Below are 14333 nucleotides of genomic sequence, written 5' to 3' on the forward strand. Positions count from 1 at the left end.
AGAATCCTAAATTTGAGGCCAGCCTCAGTAACTTGGGGAGACCCTCCACAACATAGCAAAATACTATCACAAAATAAAAAATAAAAAGGTTTTAGGATGGGCTGGGGTTGTAGCTCAGTAGTAGAGTGCTTGCTTCGCACAGATGAGGCCCTGGGTTCAATCCCCAACACCACATAAAAATAAACAAACAAAAATAAAGATTTTTTTTAAAAAAGGACTTAGGATTCAACTTAGTTGTAAAATACACCTGGGTTCAATACCCAGTACCACATACACACCCACAAAAAAAAGGCTGAGATGTAGTTCAGTGGTAGAGTTCCTGGGTTCAATTCCAATATAGAAATAAATAAATAAATAAATAAAAATTAAATTTTAGGAAAAAGAATTATTACTTTGTTAGATTTAGTAGAACTAACCAATGATTATTAATTTCCATAATCTAAAAATTAAGAATTGTATTTAAATATAATTAAAATTTTTATATCTACTGGTTTATTATAAAGGATGTTATAAAGATATAATTTAAATTTTTAATATATATATTAAATTTTCTCAAATTTTTTTCACTTAAGTCTACTGTTTAAATTCTTGGTGCTGCTTTTCTTCCGGAAACAGAAACATAATGCTATTATTAAAGCATACGAGAGAGGCTAGGGACATAATGCCTAACACCATGGGTTCCATTTCCACCACTACCAAAACAAAAAGTGGGTAAGAATTTTAAGGCTACATTTTAAAAGAATCTCATATACTTAAAAGAATCATATAAGATAGCCAATAACAACAAACTTTGAATATTCAAGGATTGTCCTTAAAAGTTCCACTTAATTCACTTCACCCTATTTCACTTTTTAGTTTTTTTGGTAGCACTGGGGATTATAACCAGGTACCCAGGTACTCTACCACTGAGCAACAACACTACCCCTCTGAATCAGTTTAAAAGAACAATTCCATCCTTCTTGCTGCATGAGAAATGCAAGAGATGATGGAAGATTTCACATTGTGCTCCTGTACTGAACAGTTTACCATTTGCTGTTTATATGGACACAATGCCTTTATTTTATTTATTTATTTTTATGTGGTGCTGAGGATCAAATCCAGAGCCTCACCACTTTACTTCTGAGCCACAAACCCAGCCGTTTATGTAATCTTTTTATAAAACTCAACACTTATACAAACATTAGATTGCTTTCATTCCCCGTATGTAGTAAATTTTAAGGTGGAGAAGAAAGCAATTCTTCATTATCTCTTACAGCAGGAAGGATGGAATTGTTTTACTAACAGGGTTGTTGTTGTTCAGAAATACTGACCTAAATGATGGGCTGGGGTTGTGGCTCAGTGGCAGAGCGCTTGCCTTGCACACGTGAGGCACTGGGTTTGATCCTTAGCATCACATAAAAATAAACAAAATAAAGACATTGTGGCCATGTATAACTTAAATAAAAAAAGAACTAAATAAGGACTGGGGTTGTAGCTCAATGGCAGAGCACTTGCCTAGTGTAGACACCTCACCACAACATAAAAATAAATTTAAAAAGAGATATTGTGTCCATATAACTACATATATGTGTGTTGAATATGTGTGTGTGTGTGTGTGTGTGTGTGTAATTTTTTTTTTTTTTAAGGATTAGGGATATAGCTCTGGGCTCAATCCTCAGTACCAAACAATGATGAACATGCTGATGGTGATAAAACATAAAATAAACCTAGATTCCTGGACACAGTATTTCATACTTCTCAGCAATTTCCTGATAACCATACATGGTTCTACATACAACCTCAAGATGGCAACATTCTTAAGTTTTATTACATAATTGCAAAAGCGTACAAAAACTTCACAAACAACCAAAGCAGAACAAAATAATTAAAATAAGGAAGTCGGGGGTTCATATGGTACAATGCAAGTTTTTCTTGAGAAAATACACACATTTCTGATACAAAACTAACTAGAAAAATAAAACAATTTTTAAAACAGAGAAGATATTTTTATGCATATAGAAATTATTTTTAAGACTTTTTATTTTTTTAAAGACCAGAGTGCTAGGGTGTGGTTCAGTGGTAGAAGCTTGCCTAGCATGCAGGCAGCCTTGGATTCTATCTCTAGTAAGGGAGCAGAAGTATAATTAAGAATAGAAATGATTCCCTAGCTCATATTGGATTAGCTGCTTAGCAAATTTAAAAGGTCATAAATTCAGACCCTATGTTTTACCACACTCCAATATAAATTTCAGGTAAATTTTCAAAAGCTGAATATTAAGTTTAAATATATGAAGTCCTAAATTAGGATTATTTTTCAAACACATATTGGAGTAAAAATGCAAAATACCAGAGGTAAAACACAATAGTCAGCAGATTTGACAACAAATTTTTAATTCATGCACATTCAAAACAGCAAAAAAAGCTGCAAGATAGTAAACTAATTAGAAAAGTACTTACAGTGAATTTGCGAAGTGGTTAACATTTAAGGTATTTATTCTAAAGTGTTCTACAAACTGATTTTTTTTTTTTCATTTTGTGCTATTGAGCCCAGGGGTGCTCTACCACTGAGTCACATCCTTGGCCCTTCTAATTTTTGATTTTGAGAAAAAGTCTCACTAAGTTTCTGAAGCTGTCCTTAAACTTGCAATTCTTGTGCCTCTGCCTCCCAAGTAACTGGGATTACAGACATGTACTACTATGCCCAACTACAAATTGATTTTAAAGAACAATTTTCAGATCTAATAGTGATGATAAGAAACAAAGAACAAAAAAAAATTTACAAGGATGAGGAAATACAACTAGCAAAAATGTGGAGAAAGGTTCTCTACCTTGACACTATCCAAAAAAATACAAATTAAAAAACTGTCATTTTTAGATTATTCAATTGGCAAAGAAAATTTTTGCAAATCATACTACCAAATGTTGACAAATGTTTAGTAAAGTCAACACTCAGATACGAATGTCAAATTATTTGAAGACCACAAGCTTAGCATGCATGAGGCTCCTGGTTTTATCTTCAGCCCCAGAAGAAAATCAGAAGATTCCTTCAGAGGTCCAACATAAGAAGTTTCAGACAAAACTATAAGAGAAAAAATTAGCTCTGAAATTATTATATTAAAGAAAATTTCCTAGAACTGAAGAAGACTAGTCTTCAGACTAAAATAACTCATTTTAACAAACAGGTGAAAACAGAATCATATAAAAGGTGGAATTTCAGAATAAAGATCCAATCAACTTCTGTAGACAGAAACAATTACCATGGTTCTAAAATTAGAATGGCACTGGGTATCTCAACTACTTGGGAAGCTAGGCTAAAACTGAGGTGGTATCTTTACAGATTCTGAAGAAAAATCATTTCTAACTTAGAATTTTAACTCAAGTATGTGGATAGGTTTAAAATATTGTCAAACTTATGAGTCTCAAATACATTACCTCATAATCTCAGAAAGTTCCAAGAGGAAGTCATGTTTCAAACTGAGACAAAATTTAGAAAGCAGAACATCTGGAATCCAAGTAACAAAAGATCTAGTAGAGAATTCCCAGGATGAATGGTGAAGGAGTTCCCCAGAACATAAATATGAGTCAGGTTCACACAGTAACCATTCAGTTTGAAACCAGTGAGATGGCCAGCCACAGGAGACATCAGAAGAAGAAACTGCCAACATCTGGTAGTCTTGACAGGAATCTTGGTAAAGTAACATGTGCCTCACTCTCCACCCTCAAAAAGTACCAGGCGCAGCAGTCATAGCCAAGGTGCTCTCACTTGACTTATGGGGCAAAGATACTTAAGTGAAGAAGCTGCCCTCACGAGTTGAAGTGTACCCAAAGCCAATGTATATTCCCAAAGGAAAGAGAAAAAAAATATATATATATATATGTATATATATATATATACATATATATATACATATATATATATAAAGAATCTCATCCTTAGGTCAGTAATCATGTCTATATATGTAATAAGGATGTCATGAGGCTGTCTTTTCTGAAAGACTCAAAGTTATAACTTGGAGAAGCATGGGGGACAATGCAGGAATAGCTTCAGGACACAGGGTTTCCTCTGCAACAATTCACCAAAAATCAATTTCCCAAGGCTACTACTAAATAAGGGACAACTACTTAGAATATGAAGCAAAAACAAAACCACAATTATTGGCTCCAGGGAAACAAAGGTTGTGCTAGAAAAGTTATCACAGCCTATTACATAACTCAGCTGAAGATCATATAAACAGGGTCATGATAAGATAAACATTGAATATTTATCTAACATTAACATATAACTATGGTTATAACAAGTAATAAGGACAGGAGAGAGGGAAGTGGCTATGGGGGAGAGAGGAACAAAGACCAAATTCTCATGCTCAGAAAAGGGAAGTTGGGCTGGGGTTGTAGCTCAGTGGTGGAATGCTTGCCTGGCACGCGTGGGGCACAGGGTTCGATTTTCAGCACCACATAAAAATAAATAAATAAACAAAATAAAGGTATTGTGTCCATCTATAACTTAAAAAAAAAATTTTTTAAAGGAAATGGGAAGTCAATAGATAATGTGTAAATCTGAAAAAAAAAAAATCAATACCAGGGCTGGGGTTGTGGCTCAGTGGATGAGTACTTGCCTGCATGTGTGAGTCACTGGGTTCGATTCTCAGCACCACATACAAATAAATGAATAAAATAAAGGTCCATCAACAACTAAAAATATATGTGTATATGAAGTTTTTTTAAAAAAATCAATACCAAATACCAAAGATGAACTAACAGAATATAATGTGGTTTCAGGGAAGGAGAAAATACCAAGGAAGGTTAAGAGAACTGCTTCTCATTTAACAAATCTTGTTCAAACTATTTAACACTTTAAACTATAGGCATATATAACACTGATTAAAAATATACATCTTGGGGCTGGGTTTGTGGCTCAGTGGTAGAGCATTTGCCTAGCACAAGCAGGACTCAGGTTCGATCCTCAGCACCACATAAAAATGAAGGCATTGTGTTGTGTCCATCTACACCTAAAAAATTAATATATATATATATATATATATATATATATATATACACACACACACACACACACACACGCACACATACACATCTCGGGACTGGGGTTGTGGCTCAGTGGTAGAGCTCTTGCCTAGCACAATTTAGGCACTGGTTCGATTCTCAGCACCACATAAAAATATAAATAAATGTATATATACATACATCTCAGAAATACAAGATACAAAATTGCATGTACATAATGATTAAAACAATTAGAAAATATTAACTTGAAAAAAGTTAACTCAAATAATTAACTGTTAGCTGACAGAATTAAGCGGAATTTTCTTCCATTATTTTCCAATCTCTAAGCAATACTTTTATATAGCTTTTAAAATTTTTAAGTAAGTTTTACGAAAGTGCGATTGGTTGGTAGTTTATATTCCTGTTTGCCTTTGCTTACAACACTTGCTCCCTATTTGGATACTACCTAGAAAGTAACATTCTTTCTCAGTACAGAACCTAGAACAGTGAAGACCTTTAATAAATATTTAATTTTAAAATGTTTAATTTTTTATAAAATTTTTAATAAAATTTAATAATAATTTTTAAAGAGAAAAGAAACTAATATACACAGAAAAGAAGAGCTTTCTTAAAGGAAAATATGATTTCTCATGAAATTTCATTTTTTCTACTTCAAGTTTTAAAATAATCTGCCTTTAACTTCTTTATAGAATACAGATGAACAAAATATTTTTCACATCTTTACTAGATGATTACCTGAAGGATAAACTCAAAATTTATCTTAAAATTCTTCATAAAACTTTGACGTTGGAAAGAATTTTACACTTTTTAAAAACAGATTTTAATTTTATTTTAAAATATAATTAGTGTACTATAATTAATTATAATTAACTGAATAAAAGGCCAAGACCTCTTTTCTTATCATACTCTGCATCAATATACTTTCAGTGACATTACCAAACAGCAATTTTTCTGGTTCCCAAAATACTTCAAAAAGTTGTGAAACAATAAAGGAAATAATTTAAAAGAAACTATTGGAAACATCACAAACACCATTTGATTTTCATGAAGCAACTGGCTATAAAGCACAAAAAGCATTTTACCCATTAATCTGAAAACTACTAACCTAAAAAAGGCATATCACAAAAATTTTTAAATTAAAAGGATACTTCAAATTCCAATGAAATACCAACATAAAGAAAAAACTACTTATTACATCACATGTGAAACATTGGTTATTCATGAAAAAAAGGCCTAAAAGATGAAAGTTCTTTTTTTACTTCTGATTTTATTTTGCAATAAGAGAGTCTTTGAAAAACAATTTAAATTCATTAGAAAAAAGATATAATAATAAAAACTACCTTCAGCTGTACCACACAGCTAATGTTTGCAAAACATATATCCAATTTGTTTTCTTTACATACATTATTTACAAAAATAAAATACATAAAATATTTCCTATAAGCTTTAATGGGTACGATATTCATTGTATAGATAAAACATTTATTTACTAATCCTCTACTAATGGACACTTAGGTTATTCATAATTCTTTCAAAACTATAAACATTATATAATAAATAGTCATAAATCATTTGGGAAAAAAATTATTAATATCTTTGCTAATCAGTTCTCCAAGAAATAAAAAGTACCTAATACTAAAAATCTAACCACAGAAAATAAACCACATAAGACAGGAAGCCTGTACAATTGTAAGAAGGAAGAAAAAATGAGATTACAAAAAAAAAAATTGAGGTTATATAGCAAAGCCTCCTATCCTTTTCCCTACCAATCACACACATTCCTCAAATGTCTTTGTCAAGGTATATGTTTCACATTTAGACATACTAATGTATAAATGTGTACTAATGTCCTCCTTGCATGGTTACAGTAGGCATGAATTACAGTTCCCACAGTTAAATTAGCACAAGTCCCCCCAAAACACAGTTCAAATTTCAGTCATCACAATATATTAACTGTAAAAGCTTTGTGAAGAACAAATTTCTCTGCTAGTTCTTCAATCTATGAAGCATATCATCTTAACTGACCAAATCACTTCTTTCAAAACTGTACATGATTGATCATTATGTATCTGCTATTTAGTTCATCCAGAGTAGTTGTGCAGTAAGTCCACAAAATATTTCATGAAAATTGATAATCAAACAAGGGAACAGCCCAACAAAGATGAAAATGCAACAAAGAAAAGTGATAATGTGGGACTTGGGTAGAGCACTCAGTAGTAGAGTGCTTGCCTTGCATGTGTGAGGCCCTAGGTTCTAACCTCAGCACCACATAAAGATAAATAAAAAATAGAGGTACATGTCCATCTACAACTAAAAAAAAATTAAAAAAAAAAAAAAAAGTGATAATGCTATATCTGGACTAAACATGAAGAGAGATTTAGAAGAAAACAACAGACTATGAGAATGCTGAATTGTTGATATAGAGCTAGACCTTACTAAAGGTGGACTTCTCAACAAGACTGTAGCAAAAAAAATCAATGTTTATAGCAGCTCAATCCACAAATAGCTAAGCTATGGAACCAAACTAGGTGCCCTTCAACAGATGAATAAATAGGTAAAGAAAATGTAGTATATATACAATGGAATATTACTCAGCCATAAAGAAGAATGGAATTATGGCATTTGCCAGTAAATGAATGGAACTGGAGACTATCACGATAAGTGAAATAAGCCAATCCCCCCAAAAAAGACAAAGGCCGAAATGTTCTCTCTGATATGAGGATGCTAACACACAATAAGCGAGGGAGGAAGGGAGAATAGAAGCTCGTTAGATTAGACAAAGGGGAATGAATGGAAGGGAGGAGGGATGAGAATAGGAAAGACAGTAGAATGAATAGAACATAACTTTCTTATATTCACATATGAATACACTACCAGTGAAACTCTGCATCATGTACAACAAGAATGGGATCCTAATTAGAATAAGTTATATTGCATATATGTATGTCAAAATATACTCTATTGTCATGTATATCTAAAAAGAAAAAATTAAATTAAAAAAATTAAAAAGATTGTGGCAAGAAGATGAAGGTAATAAAGAGAAAGATGATGACCAGAGGAGGTGATGCTCACAAAAACAAATTTAAATTAAAGGGACTCTCGTGGGCTGGGGATGTGGCTCAAGTGGTAGCACGCTCGCCTGGCATGCGTGCGAGCCCGGGTTCGATGCTCAGCACCACATACAAAGACGTTGTGTCCGCCGAAAACTAAAAAATAAATATTTTTTAAAAATTCTCTCTCTCTCTCTCTCTCTCTCAAAAAAAAAAAAAATTAAAGGGGCTCTCTCAGGTATTTCACAACATTGACAGCACAAAAAAAGAAAACTTTTTTTTTTAAGAGAGAGAGAGGGGGGAGAGAGAGAGAGAGAGAGAGAGAGAGAGAGAGAGAATTTTCAATATTTATTTCTAGTTCTCGGCAGACACAACATCTTTGTTGGTATGTGGTGCTGAGGATCGAACCCGGGCCGCACGCATGCCAGGCGAGCGTGCTACCGCTTGAGCCACATCCCCAGCCCAAGAAAACTTGGAAACTGAGCCAAACTTAGCGAGATACTACAATTCACCAAGACATAGAAAAGATGCTCAATCCAAATTATTAGTTACACAACAAGAAAAGATAAGTACTGCCAGGAGCGGAAGAGCATGCCTGCAATCCGGGCGGATCTGGAGGCTGAGACTGGAGGATTGCGAGCTCAAAGCCAGCCTCAGCAATGGTGAGGCACTAAGCAACTCAGTGAGATCTTGTCTCTAAATAAACTACAATAAAGAGCTGGGTATGTAGCTCAATGGCCAAGTGCCTCTGGGTTCAATCCCTGGTACTCCCCCTTAAATTAAAAAAAACTTTTTTTTTGGCCTTATCAGTAGAATCTCCTTAGCTCTTCTATATTAAAAAAGAAAAAGGAGAGCTGGGCACAATGGTGCATGCCTGCAATCCCAGCGGCTCAGGAGCCTGAGGCTGGAGGATCATGAGTTCAAAGCCCGCCTCAGCTACTATTCTTGATATATCAATTTTCTTAAAAAAATTTTGTGTTATACATGGACACAATTTCTTTGTTTATTCACTTTTATGTGGTGTGGAGAGGCTCGAACCCAAAGCCTCACATGTGTGAGGCAAAGGCTCTGCCACTGAGCCACAACCCCAGCCCTCTGGATAGATTTTTAATAAACACTTGAATTCTGGAAATTTACAGTATTCTAGACAAATGTCAGTTTAACCACCGAAGACAATTGAGTTAACAAAGGTAAAATTTAAGAATTCATACAAATAAAGCACTGTTCTGATTCCTGGTTGCCATGAACTGAGAAACTTTCCTCAGGCCCTTCCACCATGATGTTCTGCCTCCCCTTAGACTCAAAGAAATGAGGCCAACCAACCATGGACTGAAACCTCTGAAACCACTTCTTTTCACCTGACAGTGTGTTACCCCAATCATATGTTCACACAAGGGTTTCACTTGAGATTTCTGGGATATGGGAGAAGAAGAATAAAATTGTTTACCCTCCACAACTGCCTGGCAAACTTCAAAGACCAACAAAAATCTACCACAAAAACAAAGTTAAAAAAAAAAAGGCAAAATTAATGTGAGGAATGTCCACTGACCAGGCTTTGGCTCAAATGGAATTCAGTGACACAAAAAGGAGGGGAACAAAAAATTAAACAGGTCTTTTAGAAGCACAAAATATGGCAGTAAGAGACCAACCACAATGTGGAACTCAGATCCATTTTATGGACAGCTGAGTCTACCTTAGGGTGAAGCTAGTGCCTGAAACACATCCACTAGCAACCACAGGCGGAAGTCACTTGGAATCATGGAGAAAGTTTATTGTCATCATTTTACCAAGTTGGTGGAAGGATCCCAACATTCACCTGAGGAACCAAAGACAACAGTCACTCACACCACGGAGTATATTCAGGACCTCTGCAGCCAGACCATCATTCATGCTTATCCCAGCTACTCAGGAGGCTGAGGCAGGAGGATCACTAGTTTGAGTACAGCCTGAGCAACTTAGCCAGACCCTGTCTCAAAATTAAAATTTTTAAAAAGGGCTAGGGATGTGGCTCGCTGGTAGAGCACCCATCACTGGGTTCAATCCCCCAGTACTGAGAAAGGTTAGGGGAGAGGAAAGAGAGCAAAGAAACTTTAAAGGCAAAACACACACACACACACACACACAAAGTACTACTACTACTACTTCTTTTTTTTTTTTTTTTTTTGGTATTCAGTAATAAGATCAATATGTGTACATGTAGTCAGTAATAAAGGCAAACACTTTCTGACATTCCCTAATGAAAATCCTGATTTTTTTTTTTTTTACTCCAGGTAAGATTTGAAATAAAGTTGGCTCTCCTATGCTTTTTCACAGGCATCACTGCTTTTTTACCAGTATCATTTGCTTTAATTTACCCACATACTGTAAATTACTCAGATATTTCCAACAGATTCTTCATTTTGGAAGGTACAGGTGTAAGGACTAAGGCTCCTTTTATGCTATTTTTCTGCAGTTGTGAAGTCAATCTACCAATGCTTTGTAATTGGTTATAATCTCTGCACAATCTATAACATTATTTAAATTCAAAACTACATAACTGACTTCATCAAAATTTAAAACATTTGACCAAAAGGTATTTTCAAGAACATAAAAGGTAACTCATAGAATGGGAGAAAATATTTGCAAATCATATTTCTAATAAGGGATTAATATCCAGAATAAAAACTCCTATAAGTCAACAATTAAAAACAAATGATCCAATTAAAAAATGAGTAAAGAGCTTAAATAGACATTTCTCCAAATATACACCAATGACCAATATGTACATGAAAAGATGCTCAACATCATCAGTCATTAAGGAACTACAAATCAAAACCATAATGATACTAAGTCACACTCCCTAGGATGTCTACTAATTTAAAAAGATAACAAAAACTGAATAGGATATAGAGAAGATAGAGCTCTTGTGCATTGCTGGTGGGAATATAAAATGTTACAGTTGGGGTGGAAACAAGTTTAGCAGTTCCTTAAAAAATTTAAACATACAACTTATAACCATATGACCCTGCAATTTCATCCCTATGTAGAGAGCCAAAAGAACTGAAAGTAGAGCCAGCTCCAGTGGTACACACTTATAAATCCTAAGTACTAAGGAGGCCGAGGAAGGAGAATTGCAGGTTCAAGGTCAGTCTCAGCAACTTAATGAAAGCCTGTCTAAAAATAAAAACCTGGGGATGAAACTCGGTGTCAAAGTGCCTCTGGATTCAATACCAGTACAGGGATGGGGGAATTGAAAATAGAGACTCAAAAGAATATCTGTATACCAATGTTAATATCTCACAATAGCCAAAAGGTGGAAATAACTCACATGTCCCATCAATAAATGAATGTATAAACAAGATGCGGTATATACACAGCATTCAGCTAGAAAAAGGAATGAAATTCAGCTACATGCTACAACATGGATGAACCCTGAAAACATTAACCTAAGTGAAATAAGGCATGAAAGGATTAATATATGATTCTATTTAATTTAGTACCTACACAGGCAAATTCAGAGACAGAAAGTACAGCAGAGGTTACCAGGGTCTAGGCAAAAGGGGAATGAGGAGTTATTGTTTAATGGGTAGCGAGTTTGTTTGGGATGAGGAACAAGTTCTGGAAACAAACAGTGGTGAAGGTTGTATGAGATCATGAATATACTTAAGAACACTAATTATACACTTAAAAACCCTTAAATGATAACTTTCATGTTATGCATATTTTACCAAAATAATAAAATGGATTAGTAAACCATAAAAAAAATGTGTATACCCGAGTTTGGGAAAATTCAACAAAAATTCAAATAATGAGGATTGTGAGTTCAATGCCAGCCTTAGCAATTTATCAAGGCCCTAAGCAACTCAGTGAGACCCTGTCTCTAAATAAAAACACAAAAAAATGGCTAGGGATGTGGCTTAGTGATTAAACATCCCTGAGTTCAATCCCTGGCATCTCCCAAAAAAATTCAAATGAAATAATCCAGAAGTATCTTAATTATCTTAAAAAACATGAAGAGGCTCAAAACACAAAGTAACGATAAGGAAATAATCATTACTGATCTGATCAGTTCACATGAAAACATATATACTGAAATATCATATTGGGGCTGAGATGTGGTTCAGTGGTAGTGCACTCACAAAGAAGAAAAGGAGAGAAAGGGAGACAGAGATCACACTAAACCTCATAAATATGTACATTTTTCATTCAAAAAGTATTTTTTCAGCCAAGCGCCTGTTATCCCAGTGGCTAGGGAGGCTGAGACAGGAAGATCAGGAGTTCAAAGCCAGCCTCAGCAACCTAGAGAGGCACTTAGCAACTCAGCAAGATCCTGTCTCTAAATAAAAAAATTAAAAGGTCTGGGGATGTAGCTCAGTGGTAAAGTACCCTGAGTTCAATCCTCAGTACCCATAATAATAATAATTAATTTTAAAGATGTAGTTGAGCCAGGTGTGGTGGCATGCACTTGTAGTCCTAGCTACTCAGGAGGTTAAAGCAGGAAGATCAGTTGAGACTAGGAGTTCAACGTAGGCAATTTAGTGGTTAAAAAAAAAAATGACATAGTTGAAAATACAATACTGCTTCTCTCGGGATACATAACATACATAAAAAATGCGTATTTATGTGTTAGTATGTTAAAATACTTTCAAAAAATATATACTAATTTTTAGAGAATATTTTACAACAATGTATTGTCAAATTAGCCCCTACATAAATTAAGAAAAACAGTAGGGTTTCTTAACTCTTAAAGGATAATTGTGAAGACTTAGTAAATATGAAAACTTTGAAGAGCTAAAAAATCCACCCGCAACTATTTTCACTTCCATAGGAAAATGCATAAATAATTACCATACTCCAGACAGAGGGACTCAAGACACTAAGATAAACAGTAAAGTCTACTCTTTCAGTTTAGCTTACCACAGCCAGGAACACAAGAGGCACTGGTAAAGAGTAGACATTTGGGGTATGTTTTCAAATCCTCAAAGTGACACAAATACATGAGGCAAGCAAGTCTTCTAAATTCCAAAGCAACCTACAACTGTCTTCTCTTCTAATAAATTATTCTATCACAAAAAGAATTGTCATGCAGTGCAGTTCTCTAAGATCTATAAATGTAACCTGCAGTCACATTCTATACTTACAAATTGGAAGCTGGAGATATGAACCAATGTTATCTGACATTTAGAAGACATGGAAATGAAAGTAAAAGGGTGTAATTTAAAAAAATTTCTCTTTTAAAAAATATTTATTGTTTTTTAGGTGTAAATGGACACAACACAATGAAAGCCTTTATTTTTACGTTGTGATGAGGATCGAACCCGGGTCCCGCCCATGCTAGGCTCTACCACTGAGCCACAATACCAGCCCCAAAAAGAAAAATTTCTTAAATTCTTATTTAAGAAAGAACTATGAATTTTTTTAAAGCAACCTATCACAATTATATAAACCAATGACTATAACCATATGGTTTTCTCAATCATCAAGCGCATGGTGAATACCTAAGGAGTACTTAAAACAGTGCAAAGTTAAAAAAAAAAAAAAGTTTCACCCACAAGCAGATCTCAATCTAGTGGGGTAGTAAACCATTACACAGGAAACAATATCATGTGTATGAAAAATACTCAAATATAAAGGATGTAAATTAAGAGTCACAAGATTTCAGAGGAGATAAATAAGTGCTAGGTAATACTTCAAAAATTCCTGAGAAGACAGCAGGATTTTTGTTTTGTGGCACTGGAAACATTCTACCACTGATCCACAACCCCAATCCTTTTTAATTTTTGAGACAAAATTGGAGGTTTCAAACTTGTGATCCTCCTGCCTTAGCTTCTTCTCAAGTACCTGGGATTACAGGCATGCACCACAAAGGCTAGCAAAGGAAGTTAAGATTTTGGCAAAGACCAGAATAGACAGAATCAAATGAGAATAAATCTTTACAATCTAACTTCATCTTGTCTTGTCAACACCTTGTATACAATTATATACAATTATCAGAATAGATGTGAGGGGAGAAAAAAGTCATCCCAGATAATAGAAGTGACAGAAATATGACAAGAGCAAACCAATTATCCCCATAGGATGCTTACTGTGGAGAAGAGGTTAAAATTTTTAAGTAGGGACAACTGGTGTAGTGCACATTGGTAGTTCCGATAGTAGGGAGGCTGAGACAGGAGGATTTTAAATTTAAAGCCAGACTGAGCACAACACTAAGACCCTCTTTTAAATTTAAAAAAAAAAAAGGAATATGTATCAAATTAAATTACATGGTGAAAAAAAAGGTGCCAAAATGCATAGAATTTTTAC

At 34.4% G+C, this 14333-nt stretch overlaps 1 protein-coding gene and 1 pseudogene across 4 annotated transcripts in view; one reads left to right on the top strand and one right to left on the bottom strand.

Annotated features, from left to right (window-relative positions):
* Positions 1 to 14333, bottom strand: part of USP32 (ubiquitin specific peptidase 32) — a 174166-nt gene that overhangs the window by 144335 nt on the left and 15498 nt on the right. The gene's annotated exons all lie outside the window — the stretch shown is intronic.
* LOC308635480 (large ribosomal subunit protein uL22m-like) lies at positions 3524 to 9968 on the top strand (annotated as a pseudogene). Its single transcript has 3 exons — positions 3524 to 3705; positions 9417 to 9750; positions 9782 to 9968. The product of its transcript is annotated as a large ribosomal subunit protein uL22m-like (transcript).

Source organism: Spermophilus citellus (genome assembly GCF_964194105.1).
Source record: "Spermophilus citellus genome assembly, chromosome: 17".
In the NCBI taxonomy this organism is placed as follows: domain Eukaryota; kingdom Metazoa; phylum Chordata; class Mammalia; order Rodentia; family Sciuridae; genus Spermophilus; species Spermophilus citellus.